General features: G+C 30.7%; 1 long non-coding RNA gene across 1 annotated transcript in view; it reads right to left on the bottom strand.

Moving 5' to 3' along the window:
• Positions 1-209: 209 nt before the first annotated feature.
• Positions 210-22182, bottom strand: part of LOC146995969 (uncharacterized) — an 81192-nt gene continuing 59219 nt past the window's right edge. The window contains exons 2-3 of the long non-coding RNA XR_015042897.1: positions 4621-4731; positions 210-388 (exon numbers count right to left, since the gene is read on the bottom strand). This is a non-coding gene — a long non-coding RNA (uncharacterized LOC146995969). The remainder of the gene's footprint in view (positions 389-4620; positions 4732-22182) is intronic.

The raw sequence follows: 22182 nt of genomic DNA, 5'->3' as shown, positions 1-22182 counted from the left end.
TGATAATTCTGGGCCATTTTGGTATAAAAAATAATTTGAACAACGTATAGAAATTCACATCACATTGCAAAGGAATTTTGAATCTAAATTTTGTAATTTTAGTAAATATCTCCCAATGATTGCTCATTGTCTTATTTCCGATTGATTGATATTCAAATAGTTATTGTTCTTTGATATTTAAATGGAAATGCAAAGGAATGACAAATATGTGACGAAAAAATAATTTATTTACATCGCGCACATCTCTAAACACAAAAGCAGGTAAAGCGACGCAAATTTTAAGATATATATTTTAATAACTTTTTAGCTTTTTTTTCCTCTTTCAATACAACATAATTTTGGAAATCCCACAAACACAAGCAAACTTGTTTCCATTTCTTCGTAATATCTGCAAGAAAAACAAAAAAGCATAAATTATTATCTCTTTTTCAAAAATTTCAGTGAAGAACATGTACATAAATTTTAATATATGATTAATTTTTTAAACTATTATTTCATTGCAAATCCAGACGCATTAAGCAAAATTGAACACCTGTAACTAAGTGCTGCCTCAAATGTGTTTGTATGTAATTATTAATGGCACCGTAAAGGGCGGTGATTTGGTTAATCAGGTTAACCTTCACGTATCGGAAATTTAACGATTATTTTACGAATAAGTCAATTTATAGAGTGATCATATATGAACGTACTAGAAATGGTAGCGTACTTGAAAGTTATTTCAGTTGTAAAACTATATATATGCGGGAATATTATTTTTAAATAATATCGAACAATGCGAACAGAATTCTCATGCATACTTTTTGCCTTGACATGAAAATTTACAATTTCGATTATATAAATGTCTACGTATTTTAGCCATGTTTGAGACCTTTTTACTTCCTAGGAAGTATTGTAATAGCGAAAAATTTCAGGCATCACATTTCAACGAAAATATCCATTTTGATCGCTATCGAATGCAATTTAACGATGTGTTTGGGTGACATCTGTACGTAACGACAGAATAAAGGACTCTTTTTCCCCCAAAATAATTATAAAACTGATTTAAAATGAATTATCAAGAGAATTTTTTGGGGCGTTTGTGTGTACGTATCTCGCATAACTCAAAAACGAGTAGCCTCAGAGCGTTGATACTCGTATTTTGTATATAGAACTGCTATAACATGTAGATGTGCACCTCGTATTTTGGTTGCAATCGGCCTCACCAAACGTATATAAATATATTTATATATATATCCACTTTGTTACCCGGCTCAGTGATCTCAGTTTCTGCACCAAAAGTATATAAATATATGTATCTTTATTCTTATATGTTTGTAAATTGTGCATTTTTTGCTTTAAAAAAGATTGAATTATGTCGTTCTTAGCTTACGATTAAGGTTTTTATGCCTTTAGTGAATCTGCATGCAATATTTGTAGAATTATCAAAAATTTAAAAGTTGTTTATGTGCGGCTAAGCCTAATTATTTTTGCCATGGCGGCCGTGTTTGTTTACATTTGAAACAGCAGAATAGTGGATTTGTTGCTAATCTAGAGAAACTAAGCTTCGCAACAACAAAGATAATACCTTCTTTTATTATTGCGAATTAAATCGTGCTTAATCCATTCTGGAATTTATTCGAGGAAATAAGTGTTTAAGATTTACTTCGTAGATTTTAAGATAGATATTTTGAATTTTTATGTATTTTGCCTAGTCGCGAAGTGAGAACTGAATTAATTGAATGAGAAGTACTGAATCGTCTGTAAAAAATTGTTTGTTTGTTTCTTTTCTTTTTTTTTTTTTTTTTGCTTAATTTCTTTTATACATCGTTTTAGATTCATTAAAGTATTTGGATAGAATATGTGGCAACGATTAGATAATTCTTGAAATCATATAAATTTTGTGCATTCTGAGTTATGATATGAACAAGTAAATGTTACGAGTACAAATTTTAACTTACTGTAAAAAACTCTTTGAAGTTGATGCTAGGAAATAAGATACTAGATAGAGTGATAATAATAAGATGAATGAAATGTAACGCTGTTAAGTGAACCTAGCGCCAGAGTGTCGCTATGATAAAGAAATATAGTGAATTTTAAAAAGTGCATTTATTCTACGGTGGTTTATGCGCTATCGACGAAGTAGATTTAATTCAATCCAATAAGTTTAAATGAAATGCATGAAAAATGCGTATAATTTAATACTATTTCATACAAGGAAGTCATGTGGTGTACACATGAGCTGTTTTTTAAAGAATGTTACCATTGCAGATAAGTGATTATCTTTGAATATTCTACTGTAAAATTTAATAAATCTAAGTATCACACGATCATTGTAGATAATATCTGAATGCCTTACTGAAATCCATTAAATGAAATATTGGTTTTGTAGTTTAAATATAAAAGAATATTTGATGCAATTTTCCCCCTCAATTCAGAATTACAAATATTTGCATTATTTAAGTTTAGATGCAGGTTTGCAATCGCATTTTTGTTGTACCTACATGAACACAGTTAGGGCTATATGAAACGCACTCAAGGTGAATTATTTACAATCATAAATTCGAATAGTTATAGCTAATTACAATAGTTATAGCTAACCAGGAAAATATTGTGGTTAAATTACTGTAGAAAGAAACAGTTCACACTTAATATTATTTTCACACGGCCTCAGTTCAAAGCTTTAAATTGTTGTTGGATTCACTTTAAATGGTGAAATGTATTATTAGTGAAAGCAAAAATTATGTACTTAAGGACATCTTGATAGCTCAGCTGTCCTATAGTGTGTAGGTGAAACGTTACTATATTTCACGGGAATGAAGAGCAAAACATGCTCAAAAAGAAAACCCATTGTAGATAACACTATTCTCATTAGTATTTCAGTAGTCCAAATACATTTACTCGAAAAGATTCTTTCGAAGACAATGTTTAATTCTTTTTCATAAAGACAAGTATTAGACAAAAAACGTTTACAAAATGCAGTTATTTATATATCGAATTCATTACAATAGAATAATTATTAATGAACATGTACAGGCGAACTTCTGTCAGCGGACCCTCACGGGAACAAATCTGTTGCCCTGATCAGAGACTGTTTACAAACTGCGCACTGGTCTTCTATTTCGAGGATCCCGAGATTCAGGAATTGTTTAGCATTGTGGAGTAGCTATTGGCAGAAGTCCGACTGTATTTAAATAAAAATTATTGAAAGATATGCAAAATCCAATTTTACCTTAAGCAAAAATTATTCATACTTAAGCAAACATTTGGTTTATTGAATAATTAAGAACAGATACACATTAGAAAAGAACTATTTAAGTAGACAAGATTAGGCAGGCATTAGAAATGGCAACATTTTATATGTTATTCTTATGGAAAAATATTGAAAAATAATTACATGAACACTATTTCTACATTTGAAATGAAACTTTTGTTATATTTCTTGTCCCACGATATGTGCTGATGTATTTTTATCAGTAGAGATCGCATGATGGCTGTTATCACGTAAATAAAAGGTAAAGTGATCGCTAAGTCCGGTAAGCTTCTTGTTGTAGGTTGATATGTTAAAATAGCACTTTGCGTCTTTTCTTTGATGGAGGTAATTTAATCACATAGTTTTCTAATCAATGGAGGTAATTTAATCGCATTTCATCAGCAGAGATCTCATGGTTGCGGTTATCACTTTAATGTAAGGTATAGCGATCGCTTAGTAAGGTAAGCTTCTTGGTGTAGGTCGATATCATGATGGAATAGCACTTTGCGTCTTCTCTTCGATGGAGAAGTGTTATAGGGTTGCCACAGGGAATAGTGCCATAGGGATGTGTGATGCTTTGCTTGGGTACCATTAGGCTATAGCGTTTTTTCATAGATGAAAACATTAGGATTCACAGAAGTCACCTCTTCCAGGATTTGCTCGAGTAGGAGAATGCTTGTGTAATAGAGTAGACATTTTAGATTTAATCTTATTTCTATTTATAAATAGAGCGGAGAAGGAAGGAAGGAAAATGTGCACAGGAAGGCCAACACATCATCTACATCCTAGTATCTCTGAATTGAAATCTATTGCTGTAGAAGTGCAGGGCTTAGGGCAGAAGCTTCTTAATAACTTTGTCATTGGCAAGAAGGACAATTACGAGACCTATTTAGCTTCCCGCTCTCCGTTGTGAGACATGTATATAACTATTCCTTGTTCCAGAAAGTTGAGATAATCTTCCTGGATTATCTAAGGCGTCAAACTCTGAGAATCATTTTTTAAATTCGCATATCACAGGAATTTAATCTGCTTTTCATTTTGCTTACCTCGTGAAAGAGCTATCTCTGTACAAAAGTTCAGTGAAATTCACAAAGCACTTTATTGGGGTTGTATCCGCAATTTGAGCTTATTACATTAATTTTGTTCATACACATAGCATATTTAGTTTTTATTATAAAAATATTAGTTTTTTTCCTTTAATAACTAATCAAAAATGAAGCTGAGAAAGCAGGAACCCATAAAAGTGCTGTTTCATAGAAAGTGTTTCAAACATTTACCAATTTTGAACTTCTGCTAGGCGCAGTAAGAATAATAACAGAATTCTGCGAATAGACATTTTGCTGAATAGTTTTTAAATGCATGATTTGAATGAATATTACATTATCTTTTACCTTTAATGAAGAAGGAGCACATTTTACTTCCTGTCTTCGTCTTCATTCTGTAGGACATATTCCCTCAGAAGATCCTTCAGAAAGTAATCCTCGTTTATGTCATTCAAATCACTAAGAAAAGAGATATAAAACGTATTAATTACATAAACATTCGTAGATTTCTAAACTTTAAACTTGAACAGAAGCAAAATATTTGTTTATTCACTACCCCACAATTCCTCTTAAGTCGTACTCTGCGGAGAAAAATGTCGCTGCTGGGATTTAGCGAAATTAGAAGACAAGATCTGTTTATGTCTTAGGATACAACTGAAGTGCCCCTTGTATTTACGTTTAACTTAATTGCATCTAATATAAAACTTCCCTATGCGACTACTATAGGAAATTATGTAATTGATTTAAATGCAATTTTTTTCTGTCTGTACATTCTAGCTCTCAGCATCAGAGAAGGCAATAAAAGACTCCATTTTAACTTAAGATATTGTAGTAAAAGATATTAACTCTTGAACTCATGGAGTTCCCAAATCTTCTTCAAGAAAGAAAAGAAACAGTGCGAAAAAGTTCTATTAGAAATTTCATTTTGCATTCTGTTAACGATCTAAAATTTATTTTTTAGAATACGAAAATGTCGTACATTGGATTAATTTTTAAACTGTTAAGTAATTATTTTTGAAACCATTTCTTAATAAAGTTAATAAATGCTATTTCCAGCTAACAGTTGACATTTCAAAAATGTCTTATAATCTTATTGATTTTAATCGAAAATTTTGTTATTATTTATTATATTATTACCCATAAGCAACAGCCGTGCTTGATAACTGATAATAAATTACGGCAAAAATATTCCGATTAAAATCAGAAAACTCTTTGCTTGAAGTCACGTTCACCCAAGTTGATGCCATTCTTAATTTTTAACGAATACGCCATATTAATGTAATTATTTAGTTCGTTTGAATTGTTGGTCTTAAAATGATTCAAGTTAAATTATTCAACATTCAGCTATTAGTTTGTGTCCCTGACATATGATTTCTTTATGTTTTTTTAATCAAAAGCGAAATAAACGAAAATGAGACTGCGAAATATTCCGCTGAAATATCTTCGTCTGGAAGCTGTATTCAGAAAAGGTATAAACGATTTTCTTACAATAACGAAGTCACATATTTCCCTTTAAATGTCGTAGCATTAACTAGAAGATATTCTATATATAGTTCAGCTTTTTATATATATTTGACGGGCTTTCGGTTGCTCCTTTATCTCCAAATAATCTGTTAAATTATTAAGAATAAATAAGATTACAGTGATAAAGATAATTTAATTAAGTGGCGTCTGTAATAAATTCCATCGATCTAGAAACATTTATTTCCTTTCCGGTTTGTATGAGGCCCACCAGCAGCTGAGCGGTAAAATTGCTGAACACAGGTAGTTTGACCTGCCTTCGATTCCAGGCAAACAGACTGGCTGCATGTTTTCCCTATGCGCAACGCGGATATAAGCCGGTTTCTCTTAGAAAATCATTCCTTTTCTGAGGCAAATAGACCTTGCCTGCTTTGCCATAATCAAATTAGCCAAGCCAAACCGTTCCGTAATAGAATAAACAAAATTACTGTAATTATGGCACATTACTGTGGTAAAGTAGATTTAAATAAGGATCACTCATAAGTGAAGTCTATTCATCCTATTGAGCAGTTCATTTTCGAACTTGAGACATCCAATTCCATTCCATTTCTCGATGTCCTAATCGAACATAATTTAACTAATTTCAGTAATACTGTGTTCTGTAAACCTTTATATGTAAACCTTTCAGTAATACTGGGTTCTGTAAACCTAATTAACCTTGCATTACCCTTCAGATACTAGTATTCTGGTAAATTCTGCTATTAGAAGTTGGCTTTAATTTGTTCTTCCGTCTTCTGTGCATTCAAAGTTTGCTCCTCTAATTCAGATCTTGATTAAGAATTAAATTATTTAAAAACGACTGCAATTTACAGAGGTTTGTCATTTCGTATTATTGACCAAATGGTTTAGAAGTATTTTTCTCAGCACAAGAAAGTATAATCCTTCCTTTTGAGTAATTATAAGTATCCTGTCATTATTCTTTTTTCCACCTGTTAGTTATAAAACTGCCCGTATTTTACGTAAGTTTAACCTTCGTGTCCTTCTTATTATTAAATTCGCATCTTGATACGTAAGGACCATATTCAGACTGAACTCCTGGGATATCAATTGTATTCCTCTCCAGTGTGGTTGAGTATACATTGGTCAAACAAGGAGAAGCTTTAAATTTTGTATTAAAAAGTATGAGATTTATGTTCAGAAAAACCGAAATTTAAAAGACCTCTACTGCGCATCATTGCTGGTCAAAAAATCACATTTTCTATTTCTTTGCAGCCAAAATTACTTAAAAAAGAAAGCCTTTATTTTTCACAAAACGAATTAGAATTTCTGAAGATGTTTCACATACATAATATTATTCCAATACTGGTTAATGTTCCCGACTCTAATCACTCCTTCAGTGTGCCTTTTATTTCTCAGTTGTTTTCCGTCATGATTTTGATAATAGATGGCACTAGTAACTTTGCTTTTTAACAGTTAGCTGGAACCATCTCGAATATTTTGTCTCTTGTTATCCCGTAAGCAGACATTTTTTCACACTTTCGTCATTAATTTCCTCTACTTAACACTCGCAGCTGAAGAAAAACTTTCTATATAACCTTCGAAACTATCGTCCTGGAAATTATTCATGTTACCCCAAATTTTGTTGCTTAATATTGGTTTCTATAAAGGAGGTTTTATTGTTCATGAGTTAGAATCCATATTTTCGCTCTTTCATTATTCAAGTAAAATTGTTGCCATATTCAAAATTTTTTCAAACCATGAAAGCTACATATTTAGAGTGCATTTATTATTATTATTATTTTAGTTAGAGTTCTAAATTTTCTGATTTTTTAAAAAAGATCTGATGTTCCTAAGATAAGAGATTTAAGTATCTACACGAGTTTAATTATCAATACCAGTCATTCCAAAATTATGGCAAGATATAAAAATATTCCAAGTTTTCGCAATCTACGTCATTTCTCTAGAACTGTTTTTTAATTGCTTGTTTTAGGAAATCCCGGGTACTCTCAGATCCAGGGCGCCTAATATAGAAATAATGAATAGATTATTTTCGACGCAGTAATACGAAAATAGAACTGTATGTTTTGACTATCCAAAATAGCACAATTTTATGAACATTATTACGAAGCAGTTGACGTTGAGGTTTAACGAATGGTGGAAATTTGATCTTTAAAGTGTAGTTCTTAACTATGCATTTATTTCTCAGAAAGTCTAAATGAAATATGTCTTTAAGTTTTCGATTTCTAACTTCACTTCAAAGAAAATTTATTATTTTTAAAAATCATTATCTTTTATTCGACGACAGTAACAACTTTAAATAAAAAGAATTTATTTCTCAGTCATTAAAATAGTTATTTTGTGGTACGCATCATTATACTCATCTCAAATGTCAATTATTTATTTTTATTTAATTTGGTCATTTTATTTCATGCGCCATATCTCCCTAAAAGTTTCTGAAGCTCTCGTTTTTCAGATGATTAAGTGAAAAAAGCGAATAGAATATGATTGATTTGGTGATTAATGATTTGAAAACAAACGGTATGTATTCTTAAAATTAATATTTTTATTATTTACTTAAATTAACTGCATTTAAATTCCTGAGCATGAAGAAAATAAACAACTTATAAAGCAATATTTTTGGAACCAGGAAAAATGTGAGACAGTTATGCCGTCGCCGAAGTTCGAACTACAGACCTTCCAACGAAAAGCATGGAAAAAAAAAAAAAAAAAAAAAAAAAAAAAAAAACTTCTATTTTCCCCCACTTAAAGCGGCGATTGGGATGAATGTGGGGGCAGTCGCCAAATATAAGTGGAGACAAATTATCGTTCAAACACATTAATGTCCGAAGGCCATTTGTAGAAGGATTCAGAATTTTTGTGGAAGAAAACACTAAGATTCTCCGATGGTGTTTTTCGCTAAAATTGGGATGTAACTTCTCCGTTCTCACTGGTGTAAAATCGGTTGCGGCCTTATGGTGCCCCGTTTTCGCCGCGACATTCTCAGTGATGAGATGGCTGAGTGACCGATCAAATTGACAATTCCAAACAAATCCCAGTAGTAAATGGCCGACCTTTTGAAACCACAACAATATATAATTTCCTTAACCATATGTGAAATTTACTACATATTACCTAATAACAGAAAATTAAACACTCTACACAGTTTTAGAACCAACAAAAAGTTGCATAAAATTAGTTTCTACAGCAAAATAAATTTAATACAAGCAAGAAGGGGCAAATGAATGCATTTGGTTGCTAAATCGCAAAACAGAAATATATAGTTATGTATGGTAATAAAAAGCTACGAGAGCTGCGAATTTACTATTTGAAAAAAATCTGATGTGTACACCACATGACTTCCTTGTACGGAATATTAAATTATGCGCATTTTTTCTTGAATTTTATTTAAACTTATTAGATTGAATTAAACCTACTTCGCCGACAGCGCATAAACCACAATAGAATAAATGCATTCTTTAAAATTCACTTTATTTACCATAGCGACACTCTGGAGCTAGGTTTACTTAACAGTATTATATTTCATTCGTATTATAACCCAGAATGCACAAAATGTATATCATTTAAAGAATTATCTAATCGTTGCCACATGTTCTATTCAAATACTATAATAAAACTAGAACTATGTATAAAAGAAATTAAGAAAACAAAACAAAAAAAAAAACAGTTTTTCACAGACGATTGAGTATTTCTCATATAATTAATTCAGTTCTCACTTCGCGAGAAGGAAAAAATACATAAAAACTCAAAATATCTATATTAAAAATTACGAAGTAAATCTCAAACGCTTATTTCCTCGAAAAAGTTCCAGAAAGAATTAAGCATGATTTAATTGGCAATAATAAATGAATGCGTTATCTTTGTTGTTGCGAAGCTAAGTTTCTCTAGATTGGCAACGAATCCACTAGTCTCCTGTTTCAAATGCAAACATCAATGGCCGCCATTAAAAACAGGCTTAGCGGCAATTAAACAACTTTAAAATTGCTGATAATTCTAAACATATTGCACACAGATTTACTAAAAGCATAAAATCCTTAACAGGAAGATAAAAACAATATAATTCAATCATTTTTAAAGCAAAAAATGTACAATTTACAAACATATAAGAGTAAAGAAACTGAGATCACTGAGCCGGGTAACAAAGTGGATATATATATAAATATATTTATATACATTTGGTGAGGCCGATTGCAACCAAAATACGAGGTGCACATCTACATGTTATAGCAGTTCTATATACAAAATATCGACGCTCTGAGGCTACTCGTTTTTGAGTTATGCGAGATACGTACGCACAAACGCACGTACGTGCATACGTTCGTACAGACGCCACGAAAAATTCTCTTCAGAATTCAATTTAAAGCAGTTTTATAATTTTTTTGAAGGAAAAGAGTATTTTATTCTGTCCTTACTTACAGATATCACGCAAAAACATCGTTAAATTGCATTCGATAGCGGTCAAAATGGATATTTTCGTTGAAATATGCTGCCTGAAACTTTTCGCGATTATAATATTTCCTTTTTACTTCGTACAAGGAAGTAAAAAATAGTGCTGATAAAAAGGCAGTAATTGTTTTTAATAATTTAGGGAACATACAATGAATTTGTAATACATGGTATCTGTTTCTGGCCACGTAAATTGCCTAAAGGTTTAAATGGTTATTAAAATTTAATAATGATTTCATCTGATTTTAAATTAGTTTTGAAAAATGATGTAGAATTTAATTAAATTTAACAGCGTTCAGTTTTAAAATGCTGAATTAAAAATGATTATTAAATTTGCATGTGAAAGTACTAAGAGTTAGGAAATAGAGTTATGGTTAAAATGTCTTCATCATACAGAGCTGGATAATGTGTCGTAAAATAATTAACTGATTGGAGTATATGGCATCTATTTGTATGCCAGCATCTAACGAAGCGTCATCAGAATTGCAACTCTGAGAAAGTTCGTTATTGCAGTTCTTTCTTCGTAATTTATATTAGAGACATGTTCTGCATTTCCTAGTATTGTTCATTCGAAGAATACCTCTCGCTTGTGTGGTTAGAGCAGGAGTTAGTGTTTTGGAAAATTCAATTGAGCAAAAAGAATCTTTAAGTGTTTTCACATTTTCTTTTTGCCTTACTTCTCAACTTCCAGCTTTCTTTGAGAATATTGACGAATCATACTAATGCTATTTATTGCTGAGAATAATAACGATATCCTGAATATTAAATATATGCTAACCGTAATTTCTCCCGTGAAGAAAACATATCAAACGATCAGCATCGAACGTACCTCTCAACACTTACGAATGGGGAATGAACTTTCACTGAATCACAGAGGTAGATGTGTTCAAGAGATATACATGTAAATGTCCAAGATATAGTTAGAATACATTATTTATACTTTAAAAAATTAGTTTATAAATGTAAAACTGCTTTGATTTTATATTTAATATATGGTAAAACTAAGCACAAACAAAATTGAAGAATTCAAGTACACAAAAGTTTCATACTTCTCGAGATTTCTGGAAAGCTATAAGAGGATGAAATTACGGTTACAGCTAACACAGCAGTAAATTTGTAACATTTATTCAATTTCCATACAAGTTACCGAGATATCCACTTCAATGTAAAATGCACGAGCTCCTGTATTTTTACTTTTCCAGCGTAGCACTTTTTTAAAATTTGTCTCGTGCACGGGGGAATACAACAATTTATTTATAATTCTACTAAAATTAGCTATCTAAATACAAAATTCAGAACAATAAATATAATAATATTGTAATATTATTACAGTGTGTATTGCTTTTAAATAAATTGCACAGTTTGTTAATCAGTAACAGAAAGATTGAATCTAAGAGAAAAATTAAATACTTTACGCTTTGAAGAGTGGCTACACACTGGCACGTGGGGGATAAACATGTATTATTTCGGAAAATGGCAATACATGTCTTTTAAATTGCTATGGAAGAATTTAAGAACACACAAGTTTCATGTCCATGCTGAATCAAATTTTGATATTTGCAATAAACGTTTTATTTTTATGTAAAATTTGATTCTGATCGTCTGCTCTAAGCTGAGAATTTTCAAAAGCTAACTGCATGGATTTTATTCATATAAACATTCAAATAGGTTAATAAAATTGTAGAGAATGGGTGAATAATCGCCATAAGTACGCAGAATGTTAATGATTTTCATAGTTTGTTACAGATCAGCCAACTTGTGTTACATGAAATAACTTATTACCTATCCCTAGGCACAAAGTTTTTTGGGTTAGTTTTAAATCAATGCAATGAATCTTTATGTGCAACAAAAATGAAAATCATTCTAACACTAATATGGAAAGAGTTTTACGTCTATTAATATTATTCACAACTAACTCTAACTTGCTCATACTTCTGCATAAGTATTTAATGTGTTTTTTTCTCATATAAACAATTAGAAATATTCGACCTGTTTTTCTTATACATATCACTTAAAAAGAATTTTAATATTATGTATTTATAAATAGTTATGCACTTTATTCAGTGATTGAAATTTAATTTGATAATCTAAATGCTATATAAAATAAAAATGAAGCAAAATGAGTTACATAAAATGATCGAAATAGCTTTTCCGTGATTTAAAAAATGTTTTGTATGTGCGTATTTTTTGCAGGGGAAGTTTTGTCTGAAGTGCTTTCCTAGAATGTCATATTTTGCTTTAGTTTCTGGCTTTGTCAGCGTAGCTCCTCTGCTTCGCATGGAAATTAATAACTACCCTTAAAATATGAAGTGCATCTTCTTCTAATTAAACATCGAAAATTTTTCTGTCATTTTTTAACAATGAGATCTAGACAAATAATGTTCATCTAATTAAACAATGCCAGAATGTTCCACAAATAGATAGAATAGACAATTCAGCAAATCTCAAAACTATCGATGTTACTAAGAATGAATGAAAAAGATACTTATATCAAATTTGAAACTGCACTTTTTCAAAATTTAAAATTTTCAGACTATTGAATTTTAAATTGCTTAGATATTTTATAAATAAAACTTTTGATTCAGAATTTTATTAAAAGTATTACATTTTTTCTCAAAATTTAGAAGTATAGAAATAGTAACAAAAATTAAAAATAATATTTATTTGTTGTTTAAATTAAATTAACCCCTTTGAAACATGATAACGGACCATGTCGTTACTATTATTAAATCTTCAGTCTGATGCATCTCAGTAAATGGCGTGGTTGAAAATATTAGGACAGCTCGTGTATTTATTAGGTATATAGGCTATCCTACTAGGTTCTACAGTTTATATATCTATAACGACGGCATATACAACTAGCTATTTTCATTGTTAAGTTAACCATGATGAAATTCAGACAGAATAACTCCTTAGTAAATATTTAATTTTTTTATAACTTATTAAATAAATGGCTAAACAGTAAAGCATAAATAAGAATAAAACATGTTTAGATTATTTTTGCTCCTTCTATTAAACATGTTTAAATTATTTTTCTTCCTTCTTGATTTTCTGTGTATTAATTTAATACCTACGTATTCATTAAATACGTGTAATTAAATCCTAAAGGCAAATACTTTAGTTTAACCTAAGAGAGGAAAATGACAGCACTTTATGTGACAAGTTATCAAAGGTAACAGATACAGAGTAATTTCCAAATAAATTTTACATTTTCTCATTCGAGTATTTGCTAAGAAATATTTTTTTCCTCATAAATTTACTGTATTCGTCAAATCAAAGCAATTTAATTTTCAAAGAGAATATTTTAAAGTTCCTATTTTACTGTGAAATGAATTTTTGTTAAGTGAAGTTAATACATTCTTTTGGTACTTATTTGCTAATGTTCATTTTAGTCTGATTAACGACATAATTTCAACCTTACGTTGAGACTGTTATTTTATGAAATGTACAATTATGGTCTATTTTTCAAAATCCTTGATGTTCCGTTTTAAGTACTTTTGAGGGGAAAATGTTTTTTAAATTCCTAATTATTTTGAAAACGGTCCAAGAAGTTACTTTCAGCTCAATTATCTGAACATTATGTTAGCAGTTTTAAGAACATTTGCCGAAGTCTATACACACATATAAATATATGGTATTGCATGTATGAAAACAAAATGTGCTAGATTTCTTTAATTTTTTTATAGTTGTAATTTGCCCGTTTTCAGACTGGCTCATTTACTAAGATTAATTATTATTTAAAAAATTCGTTATACAACTTTCCCTTTGAAACAAACCTATCTCTATGAAAAAGCAACCACAAATTAAAGAATTTAAAAAGATCTTACACGTCTGTTGTTTTATCTCACCATCTATTTAACAGCTTAACGGGAGCGTTTTCTACTTGGGCGGAAAGGAGTGAGATATATGAGTTGAAGCAGTCCGGGGTAGCAAGAAGTAGCTACATGCTTTAATATAATGATCGGGTCTTCAAAACGTGGAGTGTTAAATAATGAGGACTATTTACATGTTTGTATTTTACATTTCATATTTTGGAACAGTTTGCATTCTAGCAGAAATACTTCTGCTGAGGTTTGATTTATAACATAACGAAATACAAAATCAAGAATGTTTTAACGTACTAAGGTATTTCTCCCACTTCCCTACGGTTGCATATTTTTCATGTTTTCTGCTTCCAATTAACCTAATGACTCTACAACGTGAAATGAACTGAATGCTAATTTTTAGATTTTACCCGATTCAACTAAATTCATCTATTCATCCATTTCAGTATCCACACGTATTATTCAATCATTTATGTGCTCGTAAGAGATATTCTTGGATTATAAATTATAGTGCTATAGAAAGCAGAGCATACTTTAAAATTATTCAAAAAGGAATAAATCCATTTATTTTATACATAACAGGAATTCCAAACGTACTTGTTCTCCCGTTTGATTCCAAATTCACGACCGACACATCTTGAATTCCAAGCTCATGTCTGACGTGATTATTATTTTATTTTATGAATCGAAACCTTTAATTTCATACCGTTATTTTAAATAAAAATGACATTTACCCAAGCTATTTATTTGCAAGTTAGATTTAAGAGGAGAGACGTATCAAACTTTATAGTAAGCAGCTCACAATAGAAATTACAAAGGCCTTCTTAACGATTCATTTCACCTGCATTTTGTAAGAGTTAAGCCTTTAGTTTTGTTTACAAGTTGCATATAAGCTTCACGAATGTTGTTTATGTTTTGAATACTGCAGTCGTTTAGTTTATTCAGAAATAGGGCAAAGCAAAGGTGTATGTAGAGAATACTGATAAACGATATATGAAATCTAAACTTAATTTTTTTCATATCAGATAAAGTCATGTGATCAAACTTATACCGTTAGCTAAGATGGCGCAGTCATTTACAAAAACAATTGGAACATGGATATTTAAAACTGACCAATGCCACTAATCATTCCCAGATCATTTTCAACAGTGATCTGGATAATAAACGATTATTGCACGGAATAACTTTCAGAGCGTGAGAACGGACGACATGGTCTCAATGCAATGTTGTTACCGTTGGCTCTGGCATAGTGCAAGAAACAACAGCTTGCAACGGGAAACATCCAGAAAAGAAGATAATATAAAAGGATTCGCTGCAGTTTTCGTGAGGGCTTTGAAGTGTTGGAAACGGGGAGCAGTTTAAAATAATTAAGCAAATCTATTAGTTTTGCTGATTATTGTACTTCAGTTTGCCGACGTAACATTTCAATGGTACTGTCTCATTTCCTCTAACCATGATGCAATCATGTATGGAACCGTATTTACGACTAGCCTCGTATTTACTAGCCTCATATAATTTCCGACTAGCCTCGTATAATTCATTTATTTAACTTTGTCATTACGACTGAATGGCAACAACTCATTTTATAACACAATATTCTAGAGATCACACAATACTTTAGAAATTACACAATATTTTAAAGGCTGTACGAGATACTATAAATGGGAATCTTCCGTAAAAGCGTACGAATTGTTGCACTCATTACTCGGAAAATAATAGTTGAATGATAAAAAAAATAAGACTGATTTTGGAATTTTGATATTTTTACTAATATTTGAAGAATATTTAAACTATTCCGAGAAACTGTATTGTCTGAAGATGCTATGCGGATTAGAAAAACTCGGATATCGGTCAGACTTTTAACTGCCAGTTTGTGTTGTCCGTTAGTCACTGAAACTGTTTGAAGAATAGAATGAATCCATCAAAAGCAATGATAAAAAATGAGTAGAAACAAATAAAAAGTCTTAATTTAAAGAAATATGCATTGTGCAATGAAATGAAATTGTTTTGTTACCTTATTTAAACTATAAGACCAGAACTCTGTTTAAAGACTGCACTATTGTAATATTAAATATAATGACACAGAAAAATATATCCAGAAAAAATTGCTATGTATATTCAGTAATCACGGGGCATCGCATTATTTAGGAATAATTTATCGGGAAGTTCGTAAATCTTCATGTACCAATACGTGAAATTTAAACAGGAATTATTCAATCTATGATAACTAAAACTTATTTGACATGGTAATGTTAAAGATATTTAACATTTAATAGAGCTGCGGCTAGAGAATTTGGATTTATTTTAAGTATTATACTTTTAATAAACATAATACGCTACAATATCAATTTGCAATCATAATTTAGATTTCTTATTATAAAATGTTCTATGATACAAATGGATCTTCTTGACCGATCATCTGTATCTGGTGCTACTGGCGAGACAAGTTGTCTAATGGTCGATGTTCCACTTTACGTAAACCTCTCACTCTTAAAAACTTGAGCAAACGGATTATTCGATACCGAGAAACGTATTGTTAGAAGTATCTTTTATTAATTATGGTAATAGACTAGAATAGGAATTATCTTAATGCTGCAAATGTTTACAAAAATAACCAGTTATATATATTATACATCATATGAAAATACATTATAAATTATATATTAGACATTTAATTTAAAATCAAATAAGGACCTAAATTATTATAAAATGCATGCATAAGCTTTTAAATCGTTGAGTTAGGTAAGTAATGCATGTTTTAACTTAAAAGTCTTATTCCACGTCGAACGAGAACACTTCTGAGAAATAGCGATTTGCCAAGTTTCATGGAATGGATGGTAAAAATAGGTTGTAAATTAATGAACATATGCCTCGTAAAATGGCAACATTTTTGATAGGCCACGTAGTATACGCATAAAGATTGTTAAACAAGTAGGTCTGTTCAACGGGGTCGACCGATGTATTTTCGGTTATGTTTCCCATTTCAATGAAATTTTAAAATATAAAAATGTAGAGGCATTTTCATGAAGATAGCCTGAAAAACGTTTTGGCCATATTTTGAGCATTAACTCAAGGAATCGCATATCAATCAAGTGCTGTTTAATTCAGAAAATAATATTGTTGACGACGATAAAAACAATATAGCGGAAAACTATTGGCAAAAGAAGTCATATATTCAGTTTTTTAGCATATGTTTTATTAAAATACAGAAAAGTATGTAAAGATGTAGGAAATAATATTCAAAATAATACATCTGTTTTATTCATCTGAATCCATAATTAATTCGGAATTAATCCATAATTAATTCGGAAAAGCTGCTGGGTATTTGTTATAGCAACGTTTTTAAAATTGCTATAAATTTCTGTTTATTTTTTATCAGTTTTTAATAATTTATAATTAAATACAAGTATACGGTTTGCTTGTAGCAGTGAGTAAGTGACGAAAAGGTAAATGACAAGTAAATGACGAAAAAGAAATCAGAGCAATAAATAACTTTTGATAGTTCAATTATCGAAAATAATAAGCACCAGAAAAATACAACATGCACTTCTACCAAGAATAAATTAAAAAATTAGCAGTAGTTCATGTGTCCTCGTTCATTGTTGCCAATTTCCGCTGAAATTATTATAGTGCTATTAAGGGTGTAAAAGGGTCACATAGCTATTATTATAGTCCTCTAAACTGTGAAATAGCCCAATTAATGAATGCTGGATATGCATTTATTTTCACACATCTTTAACAGAACTCAGATGACAACGTTTTTTCACTTAATTATTCTTTTTACAACTGCAAAAAATCTAATGACGTACATTTGAACGCCACAAGCTCAAACGAAGAAAAACCGAGGCCTGTAGCAGAAAGAAAATGTTAGATTGATATAGTACACTAAATACACAAGAAAGAGAGAGCAACTTGCAGATTTTTATAGGTTATAATCAACATCTGGTAGGATTATTTAAAATTAAATTTTTTTGAAAATAAGCTAGGAAACATGTCTAGAAATTTAAGCTCAAATTGCAGATCATATAGAAATAGAAAAAGAAAAATTGATTGAAAAAAAGTATTATCACAGATTTCAGTTATCCTCATGGAAATGAAATATTGAGCGCTAATTTAAAAATGAGGTGCCTCAACAATATTTTAAAAAATTATTTAAATTTTAGACGCAGACTATGAAAGAATTAGGGATGAAATTTAAATAATTCGCCTTTATTTCAAAAATTAGTTTTTGAATATGCGATATATAAATTCAATGTTTATCCTATGTCGTTCCTTTGAAACTCGAAAAGTATACTTTACGAAATTTTGTCAATCAGTCAATTTCAACCGAAAATATTTTAATCTTATTTTGCGCGCGGCTTAGCCTACGCACACATACATATATTTTTATAGTTTGAAACTTAAATTAAAAATTTTATGTAGCCTAGAATTGTGATTTCCAAAGAAAACAGTTATTTAGAAAGATTTTAAGAAGAGCTTCGTGATTCTACTTAACATTTTACGTGTAAGTAGATTAAAATATATATAATTTTTCCTCTTACTGCAAATCTCTGAAACCACCCACTTCTCATAATTTTTTGTTATACTAGTACAAATACTAGTTATTGATAAAAATGAGTGATTTGATGTTTGTCTATGGTTATTTATCCAGCTTGGGGTTTTAATCCTATGTCTCTGACGGCTAATTTGACATGAGAAGAAAAGGATTTATGTATTTTGCTTACTCTTCGTTGATACGCTTAAATAATAAGTATAAACACTACTGGTTTGGATCCCCAACCCAAATGCTATTGTCTTTATAATTTAACTTGTGTTATACATAGAATTATGAATTACACAGTGGATTGTTTCTGATTTAGAAGATTGTGAGGTTTATCTATTTATTAATTAATAGTTCATTTTAAGTTGAAAAGTCTTTCCTATTACTCTCTTTTCACAACTTTTCATGACAGAATGTAAATGAGATTAAGGTAGAAAAAGTGCTATTTAAGAAAGAGTAGATCCTGTCTGCCCATTCCAGGCCACGTTGTGCAGTGATTATAAGTGACGTTGAGTGTTTTAGCCATTGGGCTTTGTCTCGCCGATTTACTACAAACCAGAACCCTTTCTACATGTTAAAGTATTCTGTGAGACGTTAGAATAATCTAACACACTTGAATTTATTATTTGTTACGTATTTCTGTTCAGCCAGAAGTGTTTGGCTTTTTGTAACCCAATTTGGGTCATTTATTAATTTTATGTTTGGATAAAAGGGTATTATACACCCTTCTTCTGATTTCTGTTTCGGTTCAGAAGGCTAGAAGATAATTCTTCAATAGTCCTTTAAGTCTATGTTCCCATAAAGGCATAGGCTTTACAAGATAATGAAGTTTTAAAGTAGTTCCTTCTTGTGCCTGAGAATAATCAAGAATTATTTATAGAGTTTGATTTAAAATGCAAACTTTAAGTAAACCCTTTCTCTAGTTTATAACTAGATATAGAAAACTACATACTTAATTACTAAATCATGTGCTAAAAAATTCTGAAAATATAAAGTAAATACAGTGTATATCCAGATATAAACTGCGAAGTAAGATTTTTCAGCAAAACGTTAGCCGAATTGAAAAGCCATAAATAGCAGTTTGTAAAGAAAAAAAGTGGGGTACCAATATGTTTTCTTTTTGAATTCTCCCAACGTTTTAGCAAGTGCATCATTTCGCGCATTGCCAAGAGCTAACGAAGTTTACTTTGAATTTTAATTGTTGTAACCATTCTGGAGTAGTCGCAAGATTTCTCCCCCAATTTAGTAGCGCTCTTGCTAAAGACAAAAAAGGACAGCTTATTCAACTAGTTTTGAATAAAAAGTTGTCACTTTTCTAAGCAGTTCTATACATGAAACTGAAGATAATATTATCTACTAAGCGAATGACAACGAAATTACATAGGACGATGAAATTTAACAGGATTTGCCTCCAGAAAAAAAACTTCGCAAAATTACTGGAACTCCCAGAGTCAGATACTAACTACATTTGATTAAGGAACATTAGGATTAAATAAAAAATATGTTTTCAGTTACTTGGTCTATAATATCATTTTTCTGTTCAAATTATATACAAACAGAACTAAATTCGCATGTAACGCAACCTCTTAGTAATAAAATATTTATTAAAATTTCTTTGGTTATACATGGAAAGGTACGACAAATTTATTGTCGCAAATTATGAACATGAAATTTAAATTTTTGTTAACTGAAAATGTATCTCACTGTAAAGTTTACACATTTTTCCTGCAGAAGATGCTTGAGAAAAAGAAAATAATTTAACCTTACTACAAGTTGTGAATAAGTCTGCGATAGAAATGGGAAGATAATATAAGTAGCGAACTTATCAATTTCCTATTTTCTTTTACGAAGATGCTGTCATACTTTGCAACTATGAATGAACTGTAGCTCTTTCTTGGAGGAAACATTGTTCCTGATAGAAAAGCACATTGTTAACCGTGACCGGCTTTGAAAAAGTAGCCCCGAATTTAGTTGCCTAAGAATTATAGCCTTTGAAAAAGGACACATTCGTTCACATACTGTCAAAAGGATTTCTAGACAGTGCATTTTTTTCTGAATTTATGTTTTACTGAGAAGATGGCAACAACACCATATGGTTGCAGATAATTGGCTGCCCTCATGTCAAAAAAATAAGTTGTCCTTTGAGTCCATGCTCAATGATAATTTTAGCAGCATCTAGTTCACACTGAAATAAAATATACACATTAATTCTCCTTTTACCAAGTCATTAAAATAATAATTTTTTTTATTATAGGCGGATTGTGATAACTCTTAAATTAAAAATAATTGGTTTCCTAAAGTTAAATTTTTCGTGTAAAAGAGTTTTGCGATTACAGTCGTGCTAAATAAGATTGGAATCTAATGTACCTAAAAATAATGATGAAATCATGCCGAATCAGGAATACATATCTTCTATAAATGCTAAAATAAAAGTGCATTCAGTAGAAATGTGTAATTTTTTATTTATACAATATTTATTGCTTATTGTTAACAATAAAATAATTATAATATCAGTGTTGAACATAATCCTCAGGTAAGTTCAATGCACTTACCTGAGAAAGTATTTCATAAACATGTATAAGTACCACGAGGAAAGCATTGTTTCGGGGAAGTGCATAGCTGGGAGAACTTCGTCATTTTTCAAGAGCTTCTTCCTACTGAAAAATCGACTAAAAGCCAATTTCTAGCAATGATGTAGTGTTGAAAATCTTCATCATTACCCCCACATTGATGCAGAATCTCTTGCAAGCACAGCATGTCCTTTCATATAAGGTGCACTCTTGCGTACTTCTCTTGCGCACGCTTATCGAAATTTCAGGTCGGCATATAAGGTAGGATGAGATGATACTTTTCTAATGTCCATCAGTAATACTGTAGAAACATTAGGTTAATTGGGAAAGTCGGATAGATGAAAAATGAGCAACCGCCTTCGCCGGGAATCGAACCATGGACTTCTAGAATACCGGCCTAGTGTTCAGACCACCACTACACACCAAGGCACCCCAAGACGGTGGGTGAAATACCTCATAATATTATCTTTTGAATTGTAATGCGCTAGCGTTTCCTTTCCATGATTTCCATAACTGAAATATTGTCTTCCTGTGAGTACTGGGACAGGGCATGAATATTAATGATACCGTTTATCACAGTTCTTCAGTTATGTGCAAATTATTAACCTATCACCATATTGAATTTTCATCCGACGATGATCTTGAACAGATTTTACCCCGTAACTAAACAAAAACCTCTCAGAACTTCACTGCCCTTACTTGATACTCTGTTGTAATGCAGCCACAATTTATTGGAACTGCTTTTAATGTTTGTATTGGGTATCTTAACTATGTTATCATCATCCTTGACAGTTCTATGGCACTATCAAGCCTGATAAAGCTATAGAGCTATTACGGCCTTGCATAAACGACATAATACTTATGTAGGTAATATATTTAATCTTTATAAAACAATTTTCTGTATTCTACTGATGTTTTAATATTATGTATAATCTTATCTACGATTACAACGTTATTTGATTTCCAACTGGAAGAGATATGCAGAGGCTAAATCAAACCTTTCTAAGCAGTTTAATACTTTTCATATTCAAGAAGTAAACAAGATTAATGT

This window comes from Stegodyphus dumicola, chromosome 8 (genome assembly GCF_044657685.1).
Source record: "Stegodyphus dumicola isolate Sdum_Otavi_A_Nest chromosome 8, ASM4465768v1".
In the NCBI taxonomy this organism is placed as follows: domain Eukaryota; kingdom Metazoa; phylum Arthropoda; class Arachnida; order Araneae; family Eresidae; genus Stegodyphus; species Stegodyphus dumicola.
The sequence above is the reverse complement of the archived record's forward strand: the minus strand, read 5'-3'. Positions and strand labels throughout refer to the sequence as shown.